Here is a 25000-nt window from a genome sequence, read left to right on the forward strand (position 1 = left end):
GTGAGTGACTTAGATGACAAGTTAACCACGAAATCTGGGTTAGGATGTTTGGTCCAGTCACTCTCATTAATGTGAGCTAGTAATTTCATTATTCCCGATTCTTTCCATCCCATTTCGCGCCAATAATATATTCTTTCGACCATTCTCCTCCTGCTTCTCTTTTTACTCCTTTTTTATCCTCCTTCACTTTTTTGGTTCCTTCTATTCCTCCTCTTCCTCTCCTCCTCCTCCTCCTCCTCCTCCTCCTCATTCTTTTCCTCCACTTTTGTTGCTCCTTCTCCTCTTCCCCCTTCTCTTCCTCCTCCCAGATTTCGTGGTTAACTTGTCATCTAAGCCACTCACCAAGGCTCAATCAACAGCGTTAGGATTTGGGCTCAGCTTTGCCAATAATTCAAATCCATCTAACATCATTAACATTGGTAAAGCTTTTTGTAATTTAAAGTGTGATAAAGACCTGCCTATAGATTATGTTAATATATGATGCTTTAGCTAATCAGGTACCTCCCAGCTGTCCTGAACGTTTCCACATTGCTATTCTCTCAAAAAGGACAGTGATTTACATATCACAAAAGCTGATAAATCAAACGCCGTAGTAATTATGAACAAAGAGAATTATTTAAACAAAATGGATGAACTACTTAAAGATCAAGATATTTATGTCCAACATTTAAAGAATCCTACTGAATCAGTGAATAGCCATTTAAATAAGAAGATAAAAGAATTGTTAACTGGAAATAGGGAACTCATCAAAAAGTTTATTTCTCTTAGGCCTCCTTTGCCTTACATATACGGTTTAATAAGACACGTTTACCAATTTACCCGGTAAGACCAATCGTTTCTTCAATAAGTTCAGCTTCATATAAACTTTCGAAATGGTAACAATTCTTAGTCCACTGGTTGGAACTATTTCCACTTCATATGTTAAGAACAGTTCAGACATTATTAACAAACTAGGTGAGGTAAAACCAGATTATAAACTTAAATTAGTAAGTTATGATATTGTTAGTTTATTTACTAAAGTCCCTTTGGATGATCTAATCTATCTAAAAGAAGAATTAAATAAATACGACTTACCATTACCCTCAGACACCTTAATTGAACTGATTAAATTGTTTGTTAAAGACTGTAAGTTCCAATTTAATGATAAATTTTATTATCAGAAATTTGGCATGACCATGGGTAATCCTGTCTCCCCCGTATTGAGTAATTTACATATGGAGTTTTTTGAAACTAGAATATTAAGTAAGATCACTCCCTCCAACATAATACGGCTGCGATACATTGATGACATCCTATGTCTGTGGCTCATTCAAGTTAATGTAAATCATTTTTTTTTTTTTTTTTTTATAAACTTAATAATTTGGTCAGTTCCATTAAGTTCACGGTGGAGATAGAGAGTGAAGGTACTTTGCCTTTCCTTGATTGTAATATTTACCGTCGTGCAAGCGAGTTGAAATTTAGTGTATATCGTAAACCAACCAATGTTTTTTCATATATACACTATTATTTCTCACACCCTGATGGTGTAAAACGATCTGTTTTTTCTTTGATGTTCCTTAGGGCCCTACGCATTTGCAGCCCAGAGTACATCGATGATGAAATAAAATGTATTTATGATATTGGTACTAAGCTGCAATACCCCACACATGTTCTTGATACAGCTTATAATTGTGCTAAAAGAACATTTCATAACCTTAGGTCAACCCAAATTTTCAATATGAATAATTTGCTAATTCTACCGTACTAAGGGAACCTGAAAAACATTCCAAATATATTACGTAATTTCAACATTAATTTATCTTTGAACAATAAGAACACTGTAAGGCAATTGCTCATAGATAATTCCGCCAATAGTGATAAAGGGTGTATGTACAAAATACCTTGTAAATCCTGTAATCAGTTTTATGTTGGTCAGACTGCTAAAACACTCAAAACACGAATCAATCAACACAAGAAATACGTTAGAGAGGGACACCAATCTAGCGGCATATTCAACTACATGAACCATTTTAACCACCTAGTTGACTGGGATAACGTTAAAGTCGTCACATACAACAATAACATCACAGAAAGAAATTTAATTGAATGCAGTTTGATCAAATCTAGTAAGGGAATAAATGTTAATCTCCATCAAGGTTTGTACAAATTAGATAGTTATGTTTGCCATGAAATTTCAAAATTATCTAAATGGTATTATACCAGTTATGAGCAATTGTCCCATACTTGTTGGTTACCAAGACGGTATCAAATGTCACGTGTATTTCTTCCACTACCTCTCCGAATTCCCTATTCACCATGTCTCACTCAGTCATACATTCTGTACCTTTTTCTTCATTTTATAAGTCCTTCTTTGTATCAGCACTGAAGATGTAATTATACGAAAGCACTTTGCTTCGTCAGTTTACTTTTCCTAGTGTTTACTTACGCATATATATATACAGTATATATATACATACATACATACATATACCAAGGCTCTTTCCTCCTTACAAGGGGGGTAACCAAAAAGAAAAAGGCACAAAATCATTCCCACCCATTCCATCCCTGAATACACTCCACACCCCTCCACCCTCCCTCTTATCTTAGCACATCCTGGATGACGGGTCATCCCTGCACCTTGTCCACTGCCCTGGGTCAGAAGCAGTGTCGCAAGACACAGCACATCCACAGCAAGGCCGCTTCATTAAATCGGCGACCCCCCTCTCCGTCCCCCCATTGCATAAAATGAGAGGACGGGGAGAAATCCCTTCGGGCTGCGTCAAAATTTGCTCACACATACTACCTCACCCCCCATCCACCCGCCCATTCCACCTCATGCAATCACAACATCATTCATATACAACCATTCTCCATTCACCCCTGTCTTCTGTCCTCTCCCGTCCTTCCTCAACAGACATTCCCCTCTTCCCCAAAGCCCCCTTCACCCCATCCATCCACCTCATCCTAGGACGTCCCCTCATGTTCACTCCCTCCACATCTGCCTTCCACACTTCTTTTACTAGTCTTTCTTCACTCATTCTTTCCATGTGTCCAAACCATCCTAATATTCTTTCATCAACCCTATCTCCCAACTCCTTTTCCACCCCTGTTCTCCTCCTCACCTCCTCATTTCTCACTCTATCTAGCCTAGTAACCCCCATCATACTTCTCAGAAACCTCATCTCAAACACATTCAAGCTCCTTCTCTCTTCTTCTCTTATGTTCCATGTTTCTGCCCCATACAGTGCTGTTGGCACAATCACTCCTTCATACAGTCTCCTCTTAGCATCCATTCCCAAATGTCTATTCCTCATTACACTCTTTAATCCACCAAGGCATTTACTCGCTTCTCTCAATCTACATTCTACCTCCACTTTCACTCCACCTTTCCCTGCCACATTTGCACCCAAGTATCTAAAACTATCCACTTCCTCCAGTCGCTCTCCCTTAATGCTCACTTCCAGTCTACTGCCACTTTCACCCCTTGTACATCTCATCACCTTACTTTTACCCACATTTATCTTTAGCTTTCTTCTATCACATACTCTCCCAAACTCTGCCACCAACTTCCTCAATCCCTCCTCCGATCCTGCCACAAGCGCAGTGTCGTCCGCAAACAACAGCTGGCTCACCTCCCACTTTTCTCCATTTTCTTTAACCATCTCCAATCCCTTGCCCACTACCCTTGCATTTACCTCTCGCACTACCCCATCCATGTATAAGTTGAACAGCCAGGGCGACATAACGCATCCTTGACGAAGTCCCACCTTTACCTCAAACCACTCACTCTCTCCATTTCTAATCCTGACACAAGCTCTACTACTCTCATAAAAACTCTTGACAGCTCCCAGAAGCTTTCCTCCTATCCCGTATATCTGCATAACCTCCCACAGTGCCTTTCTGTCTACCCTATCATAAGCCTTTTCCAGATCCATAAAAGCCCAAAAAACATCCTTCCCCTTTCCTATTGCTTTCTCACATATCTGTCTTACCACAAAGATCTGATCTACACAACCTCTACCTGTCCTAAATCCTCACCAATTACTCCCTCTGTTCCTCTCCTAATCCTCTCAATCAAGATCCTCCCATAAGCCTTCCCAACTACACTCAACAAGCTAATCCCTCTGAAACTACTACATTCACACTTGTCCCCTTTTCCCTTGTAAAGAGGAACTATACAGGCACTCCTCCAGTCCTCCGGCACTCTACCCTCTCTCCAACAAACATTAAATAACCTCACCAACCAGTCCACCATCACTGTACCTCCCTTTTTCAGACATTCCGCATGGCATCCATCCAGACCAGGTGCCTTACCTGCTTTCATCATCTTAACAACTGCCTTCACTTCATCCTTCCTTATTTCTCCTCCATTCTCCCCATTCATCACTCTCATTTTCTTCGCACTTCCCACTGCAGCAATCTTTCCTTCCCTATCCTCCTTCACATTTAGCAACTCCCTAAAATATTCTGCCCATCTTCCCCTTACTGCCTTCTCTTCCATTATCATCTCTCCATCTGCACCTTTTACCTTTTCTTCTCTACTTGATTCGCCTCCTCTTCTCTTAATTTCTTTCCAAAACATCTTTTTATTACTTTCAAAATTTCTATCAAACTCTTACCCCATTTCACATCTGCTCTCCTCTTTGCAACCTTTACCTTTTGCTTTACTTCTCTTTTCTTTTCTTTGTACCTCTCATATGACTCCCTCGTCCTGTTTTGTAACCAATCTGTGAAAGCTCGCTTCTTCTCTTCTACAACCTTCTTTGTTTCCTCATCCCACCATTCACTACCCTTTCTTCTATTTCTCCCTGTCCTTCTTGTTCCACACACCATCCTTGCACACTTTATGACTCCCTCCTTGAACCATCCCCATTCTTCCTCCACACCCAGCTCTACTCTACCCTTTACTCCCTCCCACTCCTCCTATCAAGGACTACTGTTACACAGGACGTGTGCACACAGATTCCTGGCTCCGCTAGCGGAGGCCATTGCTTTCTTTGTAACCTAACATTTTATATTGGACAAATATATCAAAACTAGAAGCCTAACATTGTATATAGGACAAATATATCAACTATTGACTTATTCAATGCAGTATAAGTTAATATAAACTATTTTTAAGGCACTGTTATCTTTGAAATGCCAATTTTAGCCGGACTTAACAGGTATTATTGTATGAGGTTAGTGGACACCGGGGTTGGCGATTTTTTTTTTTTTTTTTTTTTTTTTTAAAAATATCAAATATAGATTTTTTTTATTTAAATCAGATTTATTTTATTTAAATATATTTTTATAGATTTTAAATATTGTGGGATTGCTATCTGATATGCGATCTGATTGCTAAAGGACATTTTTAGCATATCAATATAAAGAGCAGTGTGTATACATTGTGACAAATGTGGATAGGAGGTGAATGGAACACGGGCTGAGGGAAATACTTTTATTCCTGACTAGTTTCGCCTGAGTGGCTTCTTCAGAGGAACATAGTTTGAAGTCAAGTTGGTCAATATATATGGCAAAAGAAGGAACGTGGCAAAGTGTCAGGTTGGTCCCCCACTCGACCTCATCTGTCGGTGTGGCGGATTGTCACAGCGGGTGGACCAAGTATCCTCCTGTTGTTCGCGTGGCTGAAACGTCCGTCTGGATCAGGGGCTCTGTGTTTATTATTCATTACGATAAAGTGTGCTGCTGCTTTAGCTCAGGCGAAACTAGTCAGGAATAAAAGTATTTCCCTCAGCCCGTGTTCCCTTACCTCCTATCCACATAAAGAGCAGTGTTATATAGACTTGCCACAAGTATACAAGGAACGGTATAAGCCTATATGTAATATATATCACTGTGCAGCCTACAACAAGTTTCAACAAGATTCTTGTTAAAACTTTTTCTAGGTAACCAGCTTCTCACTGAGTCAGCTGCTGCTTTGGAATCAACCAGGAAGGATGTCGTCTGGACCTGGCAGAGTGGTTCCTTCAGGCAGAACAAATGATCCTGTCTGGAATTATTTTGAAAAACTACCAACAACTTCTAGCAAGGGGTACCGAGCTAAATGCAAACACTGCAGCCAGGAACTACAGGGCATTGTGTCAAGATTAAAATCTCACAGAGATAAATGCCAAGGTCAGCCACAGCATACAGAAGAAGAAATTGATGACCCACGTAAATAATTTTACTTATATTGTGTGCATTTCTCCCTTTCCATACACAACTATATAAATCTGGTGAATAATGGAGAGAATGTGCAATAAAAATGTGAAGGCCTAAAGAGATAATACTTCAACTTCATTACTTCTAAATTCGGGTAATGACTATATCACTATAATATACTGTATCCACTCAACTTTGGGGCCTAGATGATTGTTATTCATTTCATTCAGCATTGTGCAATATATTTCATAGGTTCCATTGGAATTCAGCCCACATGGGATTCAGCCCAAAGGGATTTAGCCTAACCTAACCCAACTAACCCATTATTTTTAATGAATTTAAAAGTGGACTGAATCCTGTGTGGGCTGAATTCCAAGCCCACCTATTTCATATCCTGTTAATTATTTCCAAATAATTTAGTGCCTTGTGTGAATATGATCATTATCTAAAAAATAACTATTGTACTCAAAAGTAGCCTAAATCACACCGTATTCATTCATTTATTTATTAATTTATAAGTTATGCAATATGCTAAAATTTTCTGTTTCCATTTCAGGATCTGTATCAACAGCTTCAATCCCTTCATCATCGGCTCCACTTGAATTATCTGCAAACCTGACTCCACCATTAAAAAGGTCACTATCAGACTCCTCCACAGGCGCCACTTCTGCTAGATCATTTTCATCTAAAAGAAAGTCATCAACATCTCTGGACAGATTTATCATAAAAACTTCAGCCTCTCAAAAAGAAAATCTCGACAAAGAAGTTGCAAGAATGATATTTGCTACAAATTCACCATTTCGTCTTGTTTAGCATCCTCAGTTTTTCAAGATGGTTCAGAACCTGAGGCAAGGTTATATTCCTCCATCCAGAAAAGCTATTGCTGATAAGTACTTGGATCTTGTGTATGAAGAGGAATATAAAAAGTGTGCAGATGACCTGAATAATGAAACTGTATGTCTTTCAATTGATGGGTGGTCTAACATCCATAATGAGCCCATAATATGTGTCACTCTAACAACATCCACTGGTCAGACTTATTTAGTTAACACAATAGACACATCCAGGAAACCTCACACTGCTGAATATTTTCTACAACTTGTACAAAATTCGATCAAGAAGGCTGAACAAGATTTTGGTTGTCACATTGGAAGTTTTATGCCAGACAATGCAGCAAATGTCACCAAGATGAGAAAAGTCTTGGAAGAATCGAGTGAACCTGAGCATACCGTCCTCACATACGGATGTGCAGCACACCTACTAAATCTACTGGCTCATGACCTTGAGATTGATAATGTAAAACAACATGTGGTCCATGTAGTTAAATAGTTTAGAAATAATCATTATGCTGCTTCAAAGTATCGGCAGGAAGGTGATCAGTGTCTAGTCATGCCCCAGGACACAAGGTGGAACACAATGTCAGACTGTCTCAAGGCCTATATAAATAACTGGCCAATTCTAATGAAGATCTGTGAAGTCAACAGGAAAGCTATTGATACTGAAGTAAGAAACAAAGTATCAAATTTAGGCCTAAAACGTTCGGCTGAGGAATTACTGGATCGAAGGATCCAATAGCAAAGGCTCTAGATGAGGTACAGAGTGACAAGTGTACTATTGCTCAAGCGGTAGATGTTTGGAAGAAATTACTTGGCTATTCACAAACAATAAACAAGCTGAAAAACTGGTGAAAAAAGGTATGAACAGTTTATCACCAAAGCTCACATACTTGCCAACATGCTTCATCCAGCACTTCAAGGAAAAATGCTCAGTGCAGAAGAGGTGAATATTACTATGGAGTATGCCAATGAGAAATATACAACACTTGTTCCTGTCATTATGAAGTTTCAGGCAAAATCACCTCCTTTCCAGGCGTTCAAGTTTACTAAGTCTGTGACCAAGACCCTGATAGCTATTGAGTGGTGGGATTCACATACAGCCATGTTAGACAGTGATATTCTGTTATCAGTGCGTCAACTCCTAACTGCAGTAGCCTCATCATCAGGAGTTGAATGAGTTTTCTCCTTCTATGGACTTGTACACACAAAATTAAGGAACCGCCTCGGTAATGAGAAGGCAGCCAAATTGGTCTTCCTTTTCAAGACAATGAACTCAAATGTAAATAATGATTAATGTAAATAACTGTCCACTAACTTTATACAATAATACATGTTAAGTCCGGCCAAAATTGGCATTGCAAAGCATAACAGTGCCTTAAAAATAGTTTCTTACTTCACTATAAAAGTTTATATTAACTTATACTGCATTGAATAAGTCAATAGTTGATATATTTGTCCTATAAACAATGTTAGGTTTCGAGTTTTGATATATTTGTCCAATACATACATACATACATATATATATATGTATATATATATATATATATATATATATATATATATATATATATATATATATATATATATATATATATATCCGTCTAGGGTATTGGATGCATGATATCGTGCCAAAGTAGCATGCAGTTGATACTTTACGGTCTATATGGGGCGCTCCTACTGACCAGAGCCACACATCATTTTGTCTGTAATAGAGGAGGACTCTGTTCACAGAGAAATGATGACACTTTTATAATGCTGCAATTGTCCCTCCCGTACGCTGTCCCCCAACCCCTTGTTGCTTTCCTGTACCATGTCTCTGAATATTCATTTCCTTGTTTCGCCTACCTTGTGGTGAGGGATAGAATGCTACCACCAAGTATTCCCACTTGGATCGTAAGAGGCGAGAAAAACGGGACGGGGATTAGGACCAGGCATCCTCCTCCCTGTAGCCCCACAGGAGACATTACTAAAAAAAAAGTAAAGGCATAACAAGGTCTAGGAGTTTTCCAACCAGAACCCTAAGGTTTGGGTCTTTTAATGTGCGTGTATGTGGTACAGATGAGAGTAAAAAGGAAGAGAAAGGTAGTATGTTTATATGAAGAAAGATGGGTGCATTAGCTCTGAGTGAAACTAAGTTGGGAAGGAAGGGCGAGTGTGAGTTTGGGAGTGTAGTTGGGAGGTTCTCAGGAGTGAAGAGAGGGCGAGGGAGTAAAGGGGTGGCTATACTAGTAAGTGAAGAGATAGGTAAACGTGTAGTGGAGTGGAAGGAGGTTTCTTCAAGGTTAATGTGTATTAAGGTGAAACTGGGGAAGGAGATGTGAGTTTTTGTAAGTGCATATGGGCCTGGTAGTGAGAAGAGTGTAGAGGAAAGGATAGATTTAAATGAGTGCATAGAGGGATTAGGGAGGAACGTCAATGTAGTAGTATTGAGAGACCTTAATGCTAGGGAAAGAAAATAACCAATAGATGAAGTGGTTGGGAAATGTGGAGTTCCAGAAAAGAATAGTAGTGGAGAGTTGATGGTGGAGATGTGTCTAGAGAGTTGATGATAGCAAATACAGTGTTTAGGAAGAAAGTCAAGCATAAGTACACATGGGAGAGGGTGGTGGATGGAAGGATGGTAGATAGAACGTTAATGGACTATGTAGAGATAGATAAGAGCATAATAGGAAGTAATAGGAAGAATTAAGGATGTACATGTTCTAAAGGGAGAGAGTGGGAGAATATCAGATCATTTTTGGTGGAAGGTAAGTTGAGAGTGGAGGACAGGTGGAGAAAGACGAAAAGGACATAAGGTAGGGAGGTGCTTAGAGTTAACTATTTAAGTTAGAAAGAAAAGTAGAGGGAGTACAAAAAGAAGCTGAGAGAGGAGTGGGAGGGAGTGAAGGATAGAGTAGAGCTAGGAGTGGAGGAGGAATGGAGATGGTTCAAGGAGGGAGTCACAAGGTGTGCAAGGATGGTGTATGGAACAAGGAGGACGGGAGGAATTAGAAGGAAGGGTAGTGAGTGGTGGGATGAGGAAACAAAGAAGGTTGTAGAAGAGAAGAAGCGAGCATTTACAGATTGGTTACAAAATAGGACGAGGGAACCATATGAGAGGTACAAAGAAAAGAGAAGAGAAGTAAAGCAAAATATAAAGGAGGCAAAGAGGAGAGCAGATTTGAAATGGGTTAAGAGTATGACAGAATTTTTTGAAAGTAATAAAAAGATGTTTTGAAAAAAATAAGAGAGGAAGAGGAGGCGAATAAATTAGAGAAGAAAAGTTAAAAGGTGCAGATGGAGAGATGATAATGGAAGAGAAGGCAGTAGTAGTAGTAGTAGTAGTAGTAGTAGTAGTAGTAGTAGTAGTAACCGTGGCGCAGGAAGTTGGGGCGTCTAATTGGCTGACAGCACTACCAATCAGGGCAAAGGGATTCACCCTAAACAAAAGAGAATTCACGGATGCCATTGCCCTGAGGTATGGATGGCCATTAGGAGGGCTGCCTAACAGATGCTCCTGTGGTGTACAATTTACTACAGACCATGCAATGATATGCAAGCAAGGTGGATTTATTTGCATGCGACACGATGAGGTAAGAGATCTCACTGCCCAAATGCTTCAGGAGGTGTGCAAGGATGTGACTATCGAACCAACATTACTCCCACTAGGAGGGGAGAACTTCAGATACCGCACGTCCAACACATCAGATGAAGCAAGAGTGGATGTCAGCGCAAGAGGTTTCTGGACACGGGGACAATTGGCTTTCTTTGACATGCGAATATTTGATCCGATGGCCCCCTGTTACAGCAACCTAACTATTGAGGCATCCCACTCTCGGAACGAGCATGAGAAGATCAGGATGTACGAGGAGCGCATACAGAATGTAGACCAGGGCTCATTCACTCCTATAACCTTTACGACTTCAGGTGGGATGGGTCCTAGAGCAAAGGCATTCTACGCTCGGCTGGCTGAGGTAATGGCTGAAAAGAAACAACAACCAAAAAGCAGCATTGTTTCATGGATGAGATGTAGACTATCATTCTCACTCCTAAGATCAGCCCTCTTGTGCCTGAGAGGTACCAGGTCCCCACCACCCAAATCAACACATATACAAAACCTGGATTTTGAGCAGACGGTGGTTGACAGTAGGATAAATGAACTTTTGTACTAGGCATTATTAAAAATAAATAAATAAATAAACAAATGAAAGGGTCGTCGACCACAGTCATTGGCGGGAGAGGGGCCAATGAACTGTGTCTGTGGAAGACAGACCCCGCTGCTTCCACCACACAGTTCCAATAGGATGGAGGTCGTATTATAAATTAAAAAAAAAAAAAAAAAAAAGTAGTAGTAGTAGTAGTAGTAGTAGTAGTAGTAGTAGTAGTAGTAGTAGTAGTAGTAGTAGTAGTATTGTTATTGTTGTTGTTGTTATTATTATTGTTGTTATTATTATCATTGTTATTATCATTATTATCATTATTATTATTATTATTATTGTTATTATTATTATTATTATTATTATTATTATTATTATTATTATTATTATTATTATTGTTATTATTATTATTATTATCATTATTATTACTATTATTACCATCATCATCATTATTATTATTATTATTAATATTATTATTATTAATTATTATTATCATTATTATTATTATTATTATTATTATTATTATTATTATTATTATTATTATTATTATTATTATTATTATTATTATTATTATTATTATCATTATCATAATTATTATTACAAATATCATTATTGTTATTACTGTTATTATTATTATTATTTCTATAATTATCATTACTTTAGTACTGGTGTAGCCATTCACCTTAGACCGGAAGTACGAAACCGTGGACTAGCTTGAAAGAGGACTGAAAGCTCCTGTACCTGAAAAGAAAAGAAAAGAAAGTCATAAGAAAACGGATTTTGAAAGTCTGATAGTGTACATAAGAAAAAAATCTGATACTGAGTGTATATGATAAAAAAAATCCTGTTTATTAAGATTATATTTTGTATTATTTAACAAGTGCTTCTATTCTTTTGGACACAACATTGTGCCTTTTGGTCACCAGTGATAGCCATCAACGGTAACACGTATGGTGAGAAACGAAAACACAAGGTTTCCTTTGAAACGAGTCAAGTCGACGATTTCGCTTGGCATCGTGTAGTCCTTCGCCGAAGAGACCCGAGAACACCTGGATCACCAGCAACTCTTGAAGGCGTTATCCCACTGGGCTATTTTTCCTCCGACTGTAGGATCAGATATACAGCCCGCAGGTTTCGGGAAGGAATCTGATTATGCTGGATGAAAATAAATTTCCCTCCAGCATATCAAATGACATTCTATGCATTTTTTTTTTTTTTTTTTTTTTTTTGAGAAAACAAAATAGTTTTCCAGAGGGATTTAACGGCGTAAAAAGTTCTAGAGATGCGTGGTATCATCGACTCATCGGAGGTTGGAGAAAATAGAGCCCAGTGTGAGGTCAACCTCAAGCAAGGATGCTAAGTATTTCTACATTGCCTCTTCCTCCCCTTCTTCTTCCACAATCACCACCTGAGTCTTCTATATAATCCTCCACTTCCTCTTCCTCTTCTTCTTCCACCATTACCACCTGAAACTTCCACATTATTTACCCCCCACCCTCCTCTCTTCCTTCTCTTCCACATCCTCTCCTTCACCCTCTTCCTCATCTTTCTCCTATTCCACTTCTTCCTCCTCCACAATCACCTGGGCAAGCCCTCCAACTTTAGGCAACTATTATGTGCCAATTCTTGTTTTCTCACAACGCAAACGGAAGAAAAATACATATTTGTTTATAGATGGCAACTGCCGACAGTTGTGGCAGAGTAGTAAACACCATTTAAGGCCAAAGCCTTTGTTGCTTCTTGGACAACGAACGAAACGGTGTACATTCAATAAAGACCTCATCTCCAAATGCTGTTTATTTTGCAAAATAATAAAAAAATAAGTGAAAGTGTATATACATATACATTTACATATACACAAACACACACACACACACACACACATATATATATATATATATATATATATATATATATATATGTATATATATATATATATATATATGTATATACATATATATATATATATATACGTATATATATATATATATATACATATATATATACATACATACATATATATTGAAATATGTAAGACAGATGAGTGGATGGGTGGTGAGATAAACACAGGGAACCGTTTAGGGATTTATTCTGACGTTTCGTCCTTACCAGGACTTCTTCAGAGTACATGCACATTCGAACAATTCATCCCCTAAATACCCGCCGAATCTATCCGCGTTCCACCATGATCGACCTGACCTCTCGTCCTCCTACGCTCTGCCTCGCGAAGTATCAAGCGGCTGGCCGTCTTTGTTAATTTAATAAACCCATCGCGATGGTTGTTGTTTGGATGGGAAGCGATGTAAGCTGCTTCAGTTATTTTTCTTCTTTTCTTAGGAAGTCCTTTCTGCAGCACCTCTACTCTGTTCCAGTCTGGTAAGTGGCCGTGAGTATCTACATGAACCACTAGCGAGTTTGATACTCGGTGTGCCTTGACGTCATTCCTGTGCTCAACTGTCCGCTTCTTAATACCTCGGCTGGTTTCCCCGTAGTAGCTCACAGGACAGTTTCCACACGGTATCTTGTAGACGACACTGTTTTCTTCCCCGTTGGCCACGACTTTATTCTGGTTCTTAACAATGTCTCCTATTTTCGTTCCCGTGCTGATCGCAACCTTGATGCCGGCTCTAGTGAGCAACTGTCCCAACTCGCCTGAGTGGCTCGAGTTTGGCACGGACAAATATTCCCTCTTCTATCATTTTCAGTCACGTCTCCTCTGTTCCTTATGCTTAATTTTGATCTATTAAAAGCCTTTTCTCTAAGACGGTACAACAGCCAATCCGGATAACAGAAATTGGTGAAAAACTTGAAAAAGTACTCAATTTCATAATTAATAAATTCTACACTACAAATGCGGTATGCTCTCAGGAAGAATCCTATTACCACTCCACTCTTTATTCTCTCGTTGTGGCCGGAGTAGTAGTGAATGATGTCGTCTTTATTTGTACTTTTCCTATGAACCGAGAATGCGGTCTTCTTCTCTTTCCTCCAGATGACGGTGTCGAGGAAGGCCAATTTGTTGTCTGTCTCGTGTTCTACAGTGAACTGGATGTTTTGTTCGACATTATCTAACCTCCTCAATTTGTTGTCCAAATTGGTGTTCTTGGGGGCAACGACGAAGACATCATCCACATATCGAAACCAGGAGGTGTTTCGACCCATTATTTTTACAAAATGATCTCTCTCTAAAACCTCCATATATAGGGAAGCTAAAACAGCACTGAGGGGGCTCCCCATCGCAAGGCCTCTACATTGGCTGTATTCCTCTCCGTTGAAAACGAAGGGACCAAATCTCACACATAGCGATATAAGTTTTAAGAAATCTGCCTTTCCTATGGGTAGAGCCTCGACATCCATATCTCTAACTACCTTTCTTGCTGCTTTTAACGCCTCTTCCACGGAAACATTTGTGAATAAGGCTGTGACGTCATACGAAGCCATATTTTTTTCCTGAAATGTCCATATCCTTTAATCTGTGAATGAGGTCACTGGAATTTTTCAGGTCGGCGCTACTTATAAAATCCAGTCTGTTGGATAGGGGATTCGCCAGACATTTGGCCAACCTATACGGAGCACTACGTATGCCTGATGAGACCCATCACTTCAGGCATACGTAGCGAGATCGTATTGTGGGTCAACATGAAGGTGGACTTAGTCAACGCAAAATATATGAAAATCTGTCATTACTCCTTTCTACTGTTAATAGAGTGATCGTACAATTCACCACAGACGGCAAGAAGGGCACAAAACCTAATTGAGGTCGTCCCGAGCCCTCAGAAAGTACCTTGTGTCTTGTCAAAAAAATGTCGAAGAGGATCCACATTGGAAGGCCTCTGACATAGCAGCACAAGCTAATGTCAGTCCTAGAACAGCTGTCAGGTATCTCCACAATCTGTGTTACTTTGGCAGAGCTGCAAGAAGGTAACCACTCCTTCGTCCAGCCAAGTGCAGAAAGGATTGGGCTGTTGAGAGGGTGGAGAGATCTATGGCCTTTTGGAGTCGCAATGCGTATTATTTTCTGACGTGAAAGAGTGTAGGTCTGGAGACTCTGTAGTCAAAAGTTTGACCTCAAAAAACTGGAGTCAACAGTGAAATATGGGGCATTTAAATAATGGTGTGGGGTGAAATTTGGAGTGGTGGTCGATCAAAGCTTGTGGAGAGTCAGGGAAACATCAATTCAGGCAAATATATTTCTATATTAAAGGAAGGACTCATTCCAATGTTTTCCAGTGGTAGAATAAGTAAAAATGTCTTCCTATTTATGGAAGATGGAGCTCCTTGTCACATTGATCAAGCAACACAAAATTGGTTGAGCCAAAATGGGATCAGGAGATGTTCATGACCAAGTCAGTCCCCGGATATGAACCTTATTGAATACCTCTGGGGCGTATTAGACCAACAACTTCGCAAAAAGAACAGGAAGCCATCTCCAAAGCCCGAACTCTTAAGATTACTACGGGAAATATGGCAAGAAATCCCTCAAGATGATATTCGTGAGCTAATCACTGGCATACCTAGAAGGATCCTTGCATTGAAAAATGCAAAGGCGATGTCAACCAAGTATAAGTTATACACATTGTGACCATTTATGAGCAATTTAATTGTATCCATTGCTTGCATAATAAATTAAATTATTTCTCTTGGTGTCTCTTCAATTCTGTCATGTCTGTATATATATATATATATATATATATATATATATATATATATATATGTATATATATATGTATATGTATGCATATATATATATCTGTGTGTGTGTGTGTGTGTGTGTGTGTGTGTGTGTGTGTGTGTGTGTGTGTGTGTGTGTGTGTGTGTGTGTGTGTGTGTGTGTGTGTGTTGAGACATTCTGACAGGTTGACGTAAGTGGAGTAGGAAACACAGGAGTCTTAGTCTTGAGTTTATTCCTGACTAGTTTCGCAGGTATGCTTTTTCAAAGGAATGGGTTTACAAACGGGCTGTGGGCATTATATACATGGGGTGGACCTCACTACCTCCTCGTGTTACCATAGTTGGTGACGAGTGTGAACATTACATTGTGGCTAATGTAATAATGATGAAGTTTTGCAATTAAATATGATGACACCACTAATAACAAAGAAATTATTAATAGTTTCCTACGCTTACGTTTTCCTACTCCGTTTACGTCATATATATATATATATATATATATATATATATATATATACATGTATATATACATGTCTATATACATGTATATATACATATATATGGTGGAAATATATCTAGAAAGAGAGTTGATGATAGCAAATACAGTGTTTCTGAAGAAAGTCAAGCATAAGTACACATGGGAGAGGGTGGTGGATGGAAGGGTGGTAGATAGAGCGTTAATGGATTATGTAGTGGTAAATAGGATTATGATAGGAAGAGTTAAGGACGTACATGTGCTAAGGGGAGAGGGTGGGGGAATATCAGATCATCTTTTGGTGGAAGGTAAGTTGAGAGTGGAGGATAGATGGAGAAAGAGGAAAGGGACAAAAGGTAGGGAGGTGCTTAGAGTGAACTCTTTAAATGAAAAGGAAAAGGCGAAGGAGTTCAAGAAGAAGCTGAGGGAGGAGTGGGAGGGAGTGAAGGATAGAGTAGAGCTAGGTGTGGAGGAGGAATGGGAATGGTTCAAGGAGGGAGTCACAAAGTGTGCAAGGATGGTGTGTGGAACAAGAAGGACAGGAGGAAATAGAAGGAAGGGTAGTGAATGGTGGGATGAGGAAACAAAGAAGGTTGTAGAAGAGAAGAAGCGAGCTTTCACAGATTGGTTACAAAATAGGACGAGGGAGTCATATGAGAGGTGCAAAGAAAAGAAAAGAGAAGTAAAGCAAAAGGTAAAGGAGGCAAAGAGGAGAGCAGATGTGAAATGGGGTAAGAGTATGACAGAAAATTTTGAAAGTAATAAAAAGATGTTTTGGAAAGAAATTAAGAGAGGAAGAGGAGGCGAATCAAGTAGAGAAGAAAAGGTAAAAGGTGCAGATGGAGAGATGATAATGGAAGAGAAGGCAGTAAGGGGAAGATGGGCAGAATATTTTAGGGAGTTGCTAAATGTGAAGGAGGATACGGAGGGAAAGATAGCTGCAGTGGGAAAAGCTAAAGAAAATGACCGTGACGAGTGAAAAAATGGAGGAGAAATAAGGAAGGATGAAGTGAAGGCAGTTGTTAAGATGATGAAAGCAGGTAAGGCACCTGGTCTTGATGGATGCCATACAGAATGTCTAAAAAAAGGAGGTACAGTGATGGTGGACTGGCTGGTGAGGTTATTTAATGTTTGCTGGAGAGAGGGTAGAGCGCCGGAGGACTGGAGGAGTGCCTGTATAGTTCCACTTTACAAGGGAAAAGGGGACAAGTGTGAATGTAGTAGTTTCAGAGGGATTAGCTTGTTAAGTGTAGTTGGGAAGGCTTATGGGAGGATCTTGATTGAGAGGATTAGGAGAGGAACAGAGGGAGTAATTGGTGAGTAACAGTGTGGATTTAGGACGGGTAGAGGTTGTGTTGATCAGATCTTTGTGGTAAGACCGATATATGAGAAAGCTATAGGAAAGGGGAAGGATGTTTTTTGAGCTTTTATGGATCTGGAAAAGGCTTACGATAGGGTAGACAGAAAGGCACTGTGGGAGGTTATGCAGATATACGGGATAGGAGGAAAGCTTCTGGGAGTTGTCAAGAGTTTTTATGATAGTAGTAGAGCTTGTGTCAGGATTAGAAATGGAGAGAGTGAGTGGTTCAAGGTAAAGGTGGGACTTCGTCAAGGATGTGTTATGTCGCCCTGGCTGTTCAACTTATACATGGATGGGGTAGTGCGAGAGGTAAATGCAAGGGTGGTGGGTCAGGGATTGGAGATGGTTATAGAAAATGGAGAAAAGTGGGAGGTGAGCCAGCTGTTGTTTGCTGACAACACTGCGCTTGTGGCAGGATCGGAGGAGGGATTGAGGAAGTTGGTGACAGAGTTTGGGAGAGTGTGTGATAGAAGAAAGCTAAAGATAAATGTGGGTAAAAGTAAGGTGATGAGATGTACAAGGGGTGAAAGTGGCAGTAGACTGGAAGTGAGCATTAAGGGAGAGCGACTGGAGGAAGTGGATAGTTTTAGATACTTGGGTCCAAATGTGGCAGGAAAAGGAGGAGTGAAGGTGGAGGTAGAATGTAGATTGAGAGAAGCGAGTAAATGCCTTGGTGGATTAAAGAGTGTAATGAGGAATAGACATTTGGGAATGGATGCTAAGAGGAGACTGTATGAAGGAGTGATTGTGCCAACAGCACTGTATGGGGCAGAAACATGGAACATAAGAGAGGAAGAGAGAAGGAGTTTGAATGCGTTTGAGATGAGGTGTCTGAGAAGTATGATGGGGGTTACTAGGCTAGATAGAGTGAGAAATGAGGAGGTGAGGAGGAAAACAGGGGTGGAAAGGGAGTTGGGAGATAGGGTTGATGAAAAAGTATTAGGATGGTTTGGACACATGGAAAGAATGAGTGAAGAAAGACTAATAAAAGAGGTATGGAAGGCAGATGTGGAGGGAGTGAACATGAGGGGACGTCCTAGGATGAGGTGGATGGATGGGGTGAAGGGGGCTTTGGGGAAGAGGGGAATGTCTGTTGAGGAAGGACGGGAGAGGACAGAAGACAGGGGTGAATGGAGAATGGTTGTATATGGATGATGTTGTGATGCATGAGGTGGAATGGGCGGGTGGATGGGGGGTGAGGTAGTATGTGTGAGCAAAATTTGACGTAGCCCGAAGGGATTTCTCCCCGTCTTTTCCTTTTATGCAATGGGGGGAAGGAGAGGGGGGGGTCGCCGATTTAATGAAGCGGCCTTGCTGTGGATGTGCTGTCTTGCGACACTGCTTCTGACCCAGGGCAGTGGACAAGGTGCAGGGATGACCCGTCATCCAGGAGGTGCTAAGATAAGAGGGAGGGTGGAGGGGTGTGGAGTGTATTCAGGGATGGAATGGGTGGGAATGATTTTATGCCTTTCCTTTTTGGCTACCTCCCTTGTAAGGGGGAAAAAGCCTTGGTATATATATGTATGTATGTACATACTGTATATATATATTATATATATATATATATATATATATATGTATATATATATATATACATATATACATATATGTATATATATATATATATATATATATACATATATACATATATATATATACATATATATATGTACATTGTACTGTATGTATGTATATATACATTGTGTATATTACAAAGGATTACAAAGGCGGAGCATGCCGACAGGAGACCTTTTGATCCATATCTAGGTCGGATGCGAAAAAAAAATCATACTAATAATAAAATGATAAATAAAAACTATGATAATGTAAATAAAATACATAAATAAATGCATAGGTATAGTTAAATAATAAACCAACAGGTAAATAGTAAGTAATAATAAATTGACATATAACTAATAATAAATGAAAATCAGACAGACAAATGCAAACAAAACAAAAAAGATATATATATACATATATATATAAATATATGTATATATACATGTATATATATACATATATATATATATATGTATATATATATGTATATATGTATATATATACATATATATATATATATATATATATATATATACGTACATACATACACATACCAAAGGCTTTTTCCCCTTTACAAGGGAGGTAGCCAAAAAACAAAGGCATAAAAACTATTCACTCCCATTCCATCCCTAATACACTCCACTCCCCTCTACCCTCTACCCTCCCTCTAATCTTGGCACCTCCTGGATGACGGGTCATCCCTGCATCTTATCTACTGCCCTGGGTCAGAAACAGTGTCCCAAGACACAGCACATCCACAGCAAGGCCGCTTCATTAAATCGGCGACCCCCCTCTCCATCCCCCCATGCAGAAAAGGAGAAGACGGGGAGAAATCCCTTCGGGCTGCGTCAGATTTTTTTCACACATACTACCTCACCCCCCATCCCCCCACCCATTCCACCCCATGCATCACAACATCATCCATATACAACCATTTTCCATTCACCCTTATCTTCTGTCCTCTCACGTCCTTCCTCAACAGACATTCCCTTCTTCCCCAAAGCCCCTTTCACCCCATCCATCCATCCATCTCATCCTAGGTCGCCCCCTCATGTTTACTCCCTCCACATCTTCCTTCCATACCTCTTTTACTAGTCTTTCTTCACTCATCTTTTTCATATGTCCAAACCATCCCAATACTCTTTCATCCACCCTATCTCTGAACTCCCTTACCACCCCCGTTCTCTTCCTCACATCCTCATTTCTCACTCTATCCAGCATAGTAACCCCCATCTCAGACACCTCATCTCAAACACATTCAAACTCCTTCTCTCTTCCTCTCTGTTAGCTCTGCTGCTACCGACACTTTCAGTTCCCTTCTGTGATATTGTAATTCTTCATTCACTTTTAGCTTTCTTCACTTTCTTTTCATCATTGAATTGTAAGTCACTCATATGTAGGTCGCATGCCTCTTTCGTCCTACTTAGTGAATTATTTAGAATCAATATGGGGAGAATATACGTAATTTTCTTTTTCTTTTCTTCCGAATAATATTACCATTCCACAACTTGTTTGTAGTAATGACAGTAGAGGAATTCCCCTGGGATCCTTGTACGCCCACCAAGCCAAATCTGCTTCAACGTCACTATTTAATTCACCCAATAACTTTGAACGTTACAAATAAGTGCCACCCTTTAAGGGCGTGACTTTACCTTCGTGCACCAATAATTTCTCTCCTCCTCCACCCTTTTCTCCAATCAGAAACGCTGTTATACTGCCTCAAGCAATACTGCTTACGCAAGCACTTTTGTCACGAAGCGAAGTGGCTTAGCATTAGCATTTCGCAATATCAGCACCTCTATCGATACCCTAGCTTGTATTTACAAACATTGGACGGTGAGCGAGAATATGCAATTCTGCAACTCCTTAGCGGCCATTGTTTTCAAAACATGTATGTCGTAAAATAAATTTCTCGCCACCTACCCCTCTATCTATCTACTTGTCTACCTCAATCTACCAGCCTCTTACACTCTCCTATATTCCATGTTTCTGCCCCATAGAGAGCTGTTGGCACAATCATTCCTTCATACAATCTCCTCTTAGCATCCATTTCCAAATGCCTACTTCACATTACACTTTTTAATTCACCAAGGCATTTACTCGCTTCTCGCAATCTACATTCTACCTCCACCTCCACTCCTCCCTTTCGCACCCAAGTATCTAAAATTATCCACTTCCTCCAGTCGCTCTTCCTTAATGCTCACTTCCAGTCTGTTGCCACTTTCACACCTTGTACATCTCATCACCTTACTTTTACCCACATTTGTCTTCAACTTCTTTCACACATCCTCCCAAACTCTGTAACCAACTTCCTCAATCCTTCTTCTGATCCTGCTACAAGCGCAGTGTTGTCCGAAAACAACTGCTGGCTCATCTCCCACTTTTCTCCATTTTCTTTAACCATCTCCAACCCCTGACCCACCACCCTTGCATTTACCTCACGCACCATCCCATCCATGTATAAGTTGAACAGCCAGGGCAACATAACTCATCCCTGACGAAGTCCCACCTTTACCTCAAACCACTCAACCTCTTCATTTCTAATCCTGACACATGCTCTACTACTCTCGTAAAAACTCTTGACAGCTCCTAAAAGCTTTCCTCATACCCCGTATATCTGCATAACCTCCCACAGTGTCTTCTTGTCTACCCTGCCATAAGCCTTTTCCAGATCCATAAAAGCCCAAAAATATCCTCAACTTTTCCTATAGCTTTTTCATATATTTGTCTTACCACAAAAATCTGATCTACACAACCTCTACCTGTCCTAAATCCACACTATTCCTCACCAATTACTCCCTCTGTTCCTCTCCTAATCCTCTCAATCAAGATCCTCCCATAAGCCTTCCCAACTACACTTAACAAGCTAATCCATCTGAAATTACTACACTCACACTTGTCCCATTTTCCCTTGTAAAGTGGAACTATACAGGCACTTCTCCAGTCCTCAGGCACTCTACCCTCTCTCCAACAATCATTAAATAACCTCACCAGCCAGCCCACCATCACTGTATCTCCTTTTTTTTTTTTTTTTTTTTTTGACATTCTGCATGGTATTTTTCCAGACCAGGTGCCTTACCTGCTCTCATCATCTTAACAAATGCTTTATCTTCATCCTTCCTTATTTCTCCTCCATTTTCCTCACTCATCACGGTCATTTCCTTAGCACTTGCCACTGCAACTACCTTTTCCTCCCGATCCTCCTTCACATTTAGCAACTCCCTAAAATACTGTAGCCCTCTTCCTCTTACTGCCTTCTCTTCCATTATCATCTCTCCATCTGCACCTTTAACTTTTCTTCTCTACTTGATTCGCCTCCTCTTCTTCTCTTGATTTCTTTATAAAACATCTTTTTATTACTTTCAAAAAATTTTGTCACAATCTTACCCCATTTCACGTCTGCTTTCCTCTTTGCCTCCTTTACTTTGTGCTTTACTTCTCTTTTCTTTGTACCTCTCATATGACTCCCTCGTCCTATTTTGTAACCAATCTGTAAATTCTCGCATCTTATCTTCCACAACCCTCTTTGTTTCCTCACCCCGCCACTCTCGACCCTTCCCTCTATTTCCTTCCGTTCCTCTTGTTCCTCACACCATCTTTGCACACTTTGTAACTCCCTCCTTGAACCATTCCCATTCCTCCTCCACTCCTAGTTCTACTCTATCCTTCACTCCCTCTCATTCCTCTCTCAGTTTCTTCTTGTACTCCTTCTCCTTTTGTTTCTCATTTAAATAGTTAACTCTAAGCACTTCCCTAACTTTTGTCCTTTTCGTCTTTCTCCATCTATCCTCCACTCTCAAATTACTTTCCATCAAAAATCATCTGATATTCCCCCACTCTCTCCCCTTAGAACATGTCCATCCTTAAAATTTCCTATTATACTCCTACCTACCACTACATAGTCCATTAACGCTCTATCTACCACCCTTCCACCCACCACCCTCTCCCATATGTACTTATGCTTGACTTTCTTCCGAAACACTGTATTTGCTATCATCAACTCTTTCTAGACACATCTCCACCTTCAACTCTCCACTACTATTCCTTCCTGGAACTCCACATTTTCCAACCACTCCGTCAATTGGTTTATTTCCTACTCTAGCATTAAGGTCTCCCAGTACTACTACATTGACGTTCCTCCCTAATCCTTCTATGCACTCATTTAAATCTATCCAAAAAGCCTCACTTTCTTTTACACTCTTCTCACTGCACTTACAAAAACCCACATCTCCTTTCCCAGTTTCACTTTCATTTACATTAACCTTGAAGAAACCTTCCTCTCCACTACACATTTACCTATCTCTTCACTTACTAGTATAGCCACTCCTCTCCCTCGCCCTCTCTTCACTCCTGAGAACCTCCCAACTACACTCCCAAACTCACACTTGCCCTTCCCTCTAAACTTAGTTGCACTCAAGGCCAAAACATCCATCTTTCTTCTCACAAACATACTACCTATCTCTTCCCTTTTACTCTCATCTGTACCACATCCACGCACATTAAAAGACCCAAATCTTAGGGTTCTGGTTGGAAAACTCCTAGACCCTCTTATACCATTACTTTTTTTTAGGAATGTCCCCTGTGGGGCTACAGGGAGAGGGATGTCTGGTCCTAATCCCCATCCCGTTTTTCTCGCCTCTTACGATCCAAGTGGGAATACTTGGTGGTAGCATTCTATCCCCCACCATAGGGTAGACGAAACAATGAAATGAATATTCAGAGAAATTGTATAGGAAAGCAACAAGGGGTTGGGGGACAGTATAACGGAAGGACAGTAGCAGTATAATAAAAGTTTCATCATATATATATATATATATATATATATATATATATATATATATATATATATATGTATGTATATATATAAATATATATATGTATGTATATATATGAATATATATATGTATATATATGCATATATCTAGAAATACATATATATATATATATTTATATATATAAATATATATTTATATATATATATATATATATATATATATATATATATATATATATATATATATATACAGGGATTCCCTGCTACTTCGCGGGTCAACTGTCAAGGATTCACGACTTAGCGGATTTTATATATATATATATATATATATATATATATATATATATATATATTATATATATATATATATATATATATATATATATATATATATATATATATATGGGAAATATATCGCGGAGTTTCTGGAAAATTCTAGAAAAATCGCAATATATGAACACCTAAAAAAGTTCATTAAATCCATTAAAATATTGGTAATAAATATTATTTCCTAGTCTAGGAACAACAAAACAAGCGTAAAATAGCAAAAAAAAAAAAACTTATACAGGGGTATTTGACCTTGTAACTCACATGTTAAAAAAAATCTAGAATGCGATGTGTATACATTACCAGCGTATACTGTTGTTGAGAAAACGCAAAGCATACCATCTCGATGACGAAGTGCGTTGCAAGACGGGCTGTGATTGGTACAATGGAGAGAGACGACAAATCACAGCTTTCTATTTTGTAATTTGGTCTGTGATTGGTGCTTTGACCGACGCTCAGATCCGCATCATCTTCTCTTGTCTCTCCCTCGCGGCCATTTCGCTTCAAGCTTTCTCGCCGAGCGGTTTACTGTACTACTTTACGCTGTGCTGTGTGTGATTTTTTTTTTCTTTGCGTTGAACTTTGCGTTTTCATCACCTGGAATGGCTCCCAAGCGTGCTGCTTCTTCCAAGGCTGGTACTGAGCCTAAACGCAAACAAAGAATGATGACGATCGCTGAGAAGGTGGAACTTCTGGATATGTTGAAGGAAGGGAGAACTTTCGCTGCCGTAGCCGCCA

At 39.6% G+C, this 25000-nt stretch overlaps 1 pseudogene; it reads right to left on the minus strand.

Annotated features, from left to right (window-relative positions):
• LOC143028051 (ATP-binding cassette sub-family F member 1 pseudogene) overlaps nt 1-25000 on the minus strand; it is a 30755-nt pseudogene that overhangs the window by 5595 nt on the left and 160 nt on the right.

Source organism: Oratosquilla oratoria, chromosome 9, assembly GCF_046742065.1.
Source record: "Oratosquilla oratoria isolate Oo_2021 chromosome 9, ASM4674206v1, whole genome shotgun sequence".
In the NCBI taxonomy this organism is placed as follows: domain Eukaryota; kingdom Metazoa; phylum Arthropoda; class Malacostraca; order Stomatopoda; family Squillidae; genus Oratosquilla; species Oratosquilla oratoria.